The sequence below is a fragment of the Diabrotica virgifera genome, chromosome 3, assembly GCF_917563875.1.
Source record: "Diabrotica virgifera virgifera chromosome 3, PGI_DIABVI_V3a".
NCBI classification, from domain to species: Eukaryota; Metazoa; Arthropoda; class Insecta; order Coleoptera; family Chrysomelidae; genus Diabrotica; species Diabrotica virgifera.
This window is the reverse complement of record NC_065445.1, coordinates 258,236,991-258,245,264: the sequence shown is the minus strand read 5'-3', so window position 1 is coordinate 258,245,264 and position 8,274 is coordinate 258,236,991.

Genomic DNA, 8,274 nt, shown 5'->3' with positions numbered 1-8,274 from the left:
GTTCTGCAATGAGTCATATATTCTTCCGAGCAATAAAAGCAATGTTTCAACAGATACCTTTTTATGACTTTTTTGAAACTGTTACAGCTTAGCTGTTTAATATCTTTTGGTAAAATATTGTAGTAGTTATAATTAAGAGAATTTTTATCTGAAAGACGCAATCTAGAGCGATTTGTTCGTAAATAGTGAGAGTTTCGCGTATTGTGAACGTGAACATCAGACTGCTTTGTTAAATGGGACCTTTTTCTGTGAATTTCAGTCAGAACTTGATATATCAACAGAGTAGGTAGCGGCATAATTTTTAATTTGATGAAGAGAGGTCGGCAATGTTCCAGATAACTAACTCCTGCTAAAATCCGGATAGCTTTCTTTTGCATCCTGAAAATTTGAAGAGCATTTGTTGAATTGCCCCATAAGATTAATCCATAGCTTAGGTGTGAGTGAAATAAAGAAAAATATGTCACCTTCAATGTCTCAAAGTTGACAACCCTTGCTAGTTGACGAATAAGAAACAATGAACTAGACAGCTTCCCCTTTACTTGTGAAATATGAGCCGACCAGTTCAATCGATTGTCTATGGTTATTCCTAATAGTTTAGCAGTCTCTTTGTCATCTGGATCGCCATGTAAACCACTTGCAGATATAATCAAGTCCTGCGTTTTTTCAGTATTGAGTTTTAGTTTGTTCGCAGCAAACCATGTGCTAGATTTATCAGAGACTTCCTCGTAAGCTATTTTTAAATCCTCATTTTTATTACCTGATATTATGTATGTCGTATCATCCGCAAATTGTACTGATTTGTACGGAGATATGAAATGAGGAAAATCGTTGACATATATAATGAATAAAAGAGGTCCCAAGACCGAACCTTGTGGGACTCCATGTTTTACGGGTCGAAAATCGGAGAGATAACCTTTAGACACTACAGCCTGGTGTCTACCACATAGGTACGAAGAGATAAGCTTAAGAGGGATACCTCTGATTCCATAATAGTTTAATTTGTGGAGCAAAATGTCATGTGAAACGCAGTCAAAAGCCTTCGACAAATCGCAGAGAGAAATTGCTATGCGATTGCCACGTTCAAGCCCCTTAATCACCTCGCTCACAATATTATATACCGCGTTTGTAGTAGAACGAGCACTTCTGAATCCATATTGCGAGTTGCTAAAATAACTTTTAGACTCAAAATAAGAATATAATTGTTGTTTGATCACCTTTTCAATCACTTTCCCGAATGTAGAAACAATGCTTATGGGTCTGTAATTGTCAGCTTTCGAGGAATCACCTTTTTTATAGATAGGTAATACCTTTGAGTACTTTAGTGCTCCTGGAAATACTCCAGTTGATAAAATTAAGTTAATAAGATGAGTGAAAGGTGTTAAAACTATTTGGTAAGTTTCTTTTAAAATCTTGCTATTAATTTCGTGAACGTCCTTACAATTGGAATTATTAAGAGATTTAATTATTTGAGAGATCTCATCTTCCACAACGGGTCGGAAACAAAAGGACTTACTCGGGGAAGGATAATTTCTGTAACTGAAGAGGATATCGTTATTAATAGTGGGAAGGGATGTAATTATATTCTCTGCGATTGTAATAAAAAATTGATTTATTTCATCTGGAGATAGATCTGGTTGTACCGAACTGGATCTTGTATTGCCTCTTTCGAAGTTTAATATTTTCCAGCAGTCTCTAGGTTTATTATCGGAGTTAGTAATAAAACTAGAGTAAGCCGACTTTTTGGCATTTTGTAACTGCCGAGTATACTCATATTTTTGTTGTTTATATAGTTTGAAAATATCGGGATCCTTAGTGACATCTGCAATGTGTTTAATGAGAGAAAGATTAGATCTGTAAGACCTTAATTCGTCATTAAACCATTGCACGGGTGTTATTTTAGCAGTTTGTCGTACTTTTTTTAATGGAAAAAACTTTAATATTAAGTTGTTATAAGTTTCAGTTAAAAAGAACATCAAGACATCGGGATCGTTATTGGTGTCATAGAAAAAGTCCATCTTTGTACTAGCTAGTGCATATTTAAGCTTCTGCAAACCAGAAGAAGTAATAGACCGTTGAAGTGATTGATTAGTGTCAACAACTTTAAGATCAGAATCAATAGATATAAATTGTGCTCGATGGTCAGAGAAACAAGGTTCAAATACGCCCGCCCTGTAGATATTTTCAGAAAAGTTTGTCATAATGTTATCGATGCAACTACTGGACTGAGATGTGATTCTAGTATAATCGTTTATCGTTATTTCTAGACCAAAAGACATTAACAGATTTTGAATATCATAAGAAGAGTCAGATTTAATTTTAAAATTTATATTAAAATCTCCAAGTATAATCAGTTTGTCTGCTTAGTTAAGTAAGAATGCTATAACATTCTCAAAATTCATCAAGAACAAGGCACAGTCACCATTACCTGATCTGTATACAGTTAAAACATTGGTTCTCATTGAAGGTATATAAATTGCACAAAACTCTGAAGTTTGCTCTACGTTATATTCATTTAGATTAAGAGAAGAATACATAAGATTTTCTTTTACATAAATAGCAACTCCACCTTGCTTCTTTTCAACCCTACAGAAAAAGTTAGCTAGTGAAAAGCCGGAGATGTTAATTAATTTTAGATTTTCTTCAGTTTGCCAGTGCTCTGAAAAACATATGACGTCATAGAACTTTTTATCCGCAAGAAAAGAATTGATCATATCGACTTTATTTGATATGCACTGTAAATTGACATGAAACATGCTTACCGTGCCTTGTTGAATTAGGTTATTTTGAAAATTTGATGGAGAGTTAATGGTCGTTTCTACATCCTTCATTTTATTTGAGTATGTGTTGGACGCTTCGTAAAAAACCTGCTTACATAAGAGCCTACGGGCCATAGTTTTGGGTCCATCGCTAAACCAAAATGTTGTTCAAAAATTGAGACTTTAAAGGATGAATATATGTTGGGATGCTTAGCCGTTAAGGACGTACATATCACTTCTGGAAAGTGTTTTTCTAACATCTTCTTAAGATTATCTGCCGTTGTATGCTGGTTTACCCTAGTAACATGAAGATGACTAAATTTTGGAACACCACTGATTTCAGAGTTTTCATTATTGCCAATAACCATAGGTCCATTCCTTCTTTTATACCTAACAGTTTTCCATTCTTGTCCATTATTATTTGGAACTGGAACCGAATTTTTACTCTCAGTATTTATCAAATTCTCGTCGTTTATTAAATTAATGATATCTGAACATTTTTCCTCCGTTTGTATTCTTAAAATATCAGCTGATAATTGTTTATTATTTTCGATTAAGGAAACAACTTGTTTATTTTTATTGGTACTATTTTTAAAGAGAGTTTTTGTTGGGGAACTCCTTTCTTTATCAACAACTAGACTTTCATTTACAGCAACATTTTTTGCGGGTGTAGTGTTTTCGTCTTTTGGATATATTTTACTGCTAGACTGTTTCGGTCGTTCAAAATTTGGGTCTCTGTTTGAATGGTTGATTGAATTCGTATTTTGTTTTGTAGATGGCGACTGATCAGTTATTTGCATATATTTAAATAAATCTAGTTGTTCCTTTAATAAATTTATCGTAATTTGTTGATTTGATATTATTGTTTCATTCTGATTAATAATTTTCTTTAAGTACCTGATTTCAGTTTGTCGCGGATCCTCATCGTCAGCCTCACTATCCAAGGTTTTGTTTGGTGGATCACTTAACCTCACACTCTCCTCACAGCATATAACTGTCTCATCATCGATATATTTGATTGATTTTAGTTGCTTCAGGCAGCCACTATGGGATAACGTTCCACAATTCGCACATAATAGACCACTTTGTGCAACTTTATAACACTTTTTACAACACTTAACTTCCGAGTCGTAAACACGACCGTTCTTCTGAGGCGCCATGATAAAGTGAAGGTATAGTAGGTATAGTTGCGGTAATATGTATTGTAGGAGGCTTTAAATGTGGCAACGTTTGATACCTAGACAATAGACCGGACGATGTTTTAGTAAGATAAGCGTTTTAGTAAAGCAATTTGTTAGTAGAAACGTCCGTAGGACAATATGGTTCAAAATATTGTGTACGATAACAATGAAAGTATGTTTCAATGTGTACAAAAATCTACATAAGAAATTCGGCTTCGATGAAAACTTGTTGGTACAAGCAACTTCTGATTTAACAGAAATTATACTTTCATCCATGTAGAAAACAGTTAAAAAAGTACCCTATCATTGCAAGAAGCAATTTGACTACAAATTTTCAAGACCTATAGATGCTTCACTTATAAAACTATTGAAAATCTCAATATACGATTGCTACAGAAGCAATGAAATACCTACAATAGAAATATTAAGAAAGAAATTGGAAACAACCGTTCAGAGCATGAATCTTCAAAATTGAATAAAGCTTTAAATTTAAAACAATAAATAAACGTCAATCAGTTATGGAAAGTCAAAGAATATTTGACAGACGTAATATGCATATATCTATAGTCCGTATCACCTTGACTTTACAGTATAAGTAACATAGGCAATGCAGTCCTTATGAGAGTTTTTAGCGCGGTGATGCCGATTTTATTAAAAAGAATTTGTAATCGAACATTAAAAAGATTAAATTAAAACTGTTTTAGAAAGGCAATCTACAATTTTAGGATTCATGTGCGTTTAAGTTTATTTGATATACTATAGTTATTACGCATATGAATCCTAATATTGTAGATTGACTTTCTAAGACAGTTTTAATTGAATGTCTCTAATGTTCGATTACAAATTATTGTTGATAAAATCGGCATCACCGCGCTAACTCTCATAAGGATTGTATTGCCTATGTTCCTTATACTCTAAAGTTAAGGTGGGACGGACTATAGAACAAATTACTAAATATAGACAAGAAAGTAGGCGAATTTACTATTTAGGCCAAACTTGATATGCTAACCACGATATAGTTAAGAAAAGATGTACAGATGGTTCAAACATATAAATATCAAAAATGCTTGCAAATACAGCATCGCGGCTAATTATTGTACACTGCGGAGGAAGTGAGGGTTGGGTTCCGAATGCTTTAAAATTATGTGGGAAGAAAATGGAGGATTGTAACGTTGACTAAGAGAGTATGGAAGCCGACATTTTTGAAGATTGATTTGAAAACTCATTGATTCCAAACTTGGAGCCAACTAGTGTAATACTGCTAGATAACGCTTCCCATTATTCCTGACAGCTCACTAAGATACAAATACATCTTCAAAGAAAGCTGAACTCCAAAGCTTTTTAATGGAAAATGATCTAAAAAAAACAACCTATTGAAGTTCTACACACGAAGCAATTTAACACGCACTAGGGTATATTTCAGAAAAGCATGGACACGGTATATTGCGACTTCAACCCCTGTTGTTGTGTGTTCAATCCTATAAAGTTAATTTGGAGACAATTATATAAAACCAAGTAGAAGGCGTGCAAATACATTTCCTACAGTTATCAGAGAGTCTGTAAATTATTTTATAACACCACCGAGATGATGTATTATCTTAAAAATACATTAATACACTCTGGGCCAAAATTAACCGCCCCCCTTAAAAATGGGTAATTTTTAATGTCTCGTATTTCCTAAACCTGTTGTCGCATTTAAGTAATTTTATTAATAATATGTTGTAGCCTTATTCTTTAACAATATCGCTGTAATAATATTGTTGCTAAATAGGTACATTTTCATTGTATACCGGATGTACGAATTAAAAAGTGTTTTTTTTTTCTCAAAGCTCACATCACCGTGTGGAATATTCTAGCATTTATAAAATACTGAAATTGTATCCCGAATGAAGTACGTGCCTCCTAGTGGCGGGATACGGGCAACAATACATTGGCTTATAGGGCAGTCCTTACAGTAGGGATCCTGGTCTATACAGAAAAATGCAGGCGGGTGTGGGGTAATACTGCACTTTGGTTGCATTGGTGGTGTATTGGCTAAACGTGCAGGACAGGGCAGGGTATGGTGCTGATAGAAAAGGCATTCAGGCATCAAATATCCAAAAATCTTTTCAGGCCATAATAATGAAAAGACCTTCTCCAAACGAAATAAAAACTTATACTGAAATGATGGCATCTCCTGAAATGATGGCATCACGAAAGGGATGTCAAAAAGAGATGGAGAAAGTACTTTGACAGCTTATTAAATGAAGAATTTTGACAGACAGCCTGTAGAGTCAACGGAGACAGTAGCAGCAATGGTCACCCAAATAACCAACGAGGAAGTGGCTCAAGCGCTTCAAAAAATAAAGAAAGGAAAAGCGGTAGGACCAGATGATATTCCTGGGGAAGTATGGAGAGCATTGGGAGAGACAGGAACAAGGTGGCTAGCAGGTCTATTTAATAGAATTATGGTAGTTGGACAAATGCCAGACAAATGGAGAAGCAGTATACTGGTACCTGTTTACAAAAACAAGGGAGATATACAACAATGTACAAACTACAGGGCTATAAAACTGCTTAGCCACACCATGAAAATATGGGAAAGAGTAATTGATAGACGGATACGTGAAGAGGCCGAAATATCCGAGAATCAATTTGGCTTTAGGCAGGGTAGATCAACAACAGATGCAATTTTCATTATAAGGCAGTTGATGGAAAAATACAGGAGTAAAGAAACAAACGCTCATATGGTATTCATTGATCTTGAGAAAGCATATGATAGAGTTCCTCGAGAGATTCTGTGGTGGGCACTCAATAAGAAAGGAGTCCCTGGTGAATATGTAAAGATTGTGGGGGATATGTATGAGGGAGTAACGACTAGTGTTAGGACAGGTGTGGGAGAGACTGATAAATTTCATGTGAAAGTAGGATTGCATCAAGGTTTTGTGCTTAGTCCGTATTTATTCTCATTAGTTTTGGACCAGATAACAGCGAAAATACAGGGTAACATTCCATGGTGCTTAATGTATGCTGATGATGTCGTGTTAGTAGGAAATAGTGAAAGAGACTTAGAACACAAACTGGAACAGTGGAGACAAGCTCTAGAGGAAAAAGGTTTAAAACTTAGTAGGACAAAAACAGAGTATTTGGAATGTCCATTTAAAGATGGAGCTACTACAAATAAAATGGTATCTTTGGATGGTGAAATGATTGTAAAAAGCAATAGTTTTAAGTACCTAGGATCGGTATTACAGAGTAATGGAGAAATAGATGGAGATGCATGCAGTAGAATTAGGGCTGGATGGATGAAGTGGAAAGAAGCGAGTGGTGTGTTGTGTGACAGAAAAATTCCAATGAAGCTGAAGGGAAAATTCTATAAAACAGCCATAAGACCAGCTATGATGTACGGATCTGAATGTTGGGCAGTGAAAAAGAAAGAGGAACAGCGAATGCATGTGGCGGAAATGAGAATGCTTAGATGGATGAGTGGAGTGACAAAGAAGGATAAAATTAGAAATGAGTATATTAGGGTAAGTCTAGGTGTGGCACCAATTGATGCCAAAATGAGAGAGCATAGGTTAAGATGGTTTGGTCATGTTCAACGTCGAGACGTTAATCACCCAATACGGAGAATAGCTGAAGTGCAGATTCCTGGAAGGAGTAGGAGAGGAAGACCAAAGAAGACCTGGGGGGAGACGATAGGGCAGGACATGTTGGTAAAGGGGATTAACATTGATATGGCCCAAGATAGAATTGTGTGGAGAAATGCAATTAGGGAAGCCGACCCCGCATAGGGATAAGGCAAAGAGAATGATGATTATAAAATACTGAAATTAAAACTCAACTATAACCTCCTGTTTTCTCAACATTCTGTTTTTTTATTCATTCGCGTATGTTGAACCATAAAAAAAATTAAGTACTTTTACAACTAGCTATGTTTTTCATCAATACAGGATGTATTTAAATAAGTATGGCAAACTTTAAGGGGTAATTCTGCATGAAAAAATAATGACCGTTTGCTTTATAAACGTATGTCCTCAAATACTTCGTTTCCGAGATAGGGGGTGTTGAAATTTTTCTACAAACTGACGATTTATTTATTGCTTTAAAACCGGTTGAGATATGCAAGTGAAATTTGGTGGGTTTTAAGATGAAGTTATTGCACATTTTTTGACATACAATTAAGAATTTAATATTCAGTATTGGCGCGCATACGGGTAATATTACCCATCATATTACCCGTATGCGCGCTAATGGTGAATATTAAATTCTTAATTGTATGCCACAAAATGTGTAGTAACTACTTTTTAAAAGCCACCAGATTTCATTTGCATATCTCAACCGGTTTTAAAGCAATA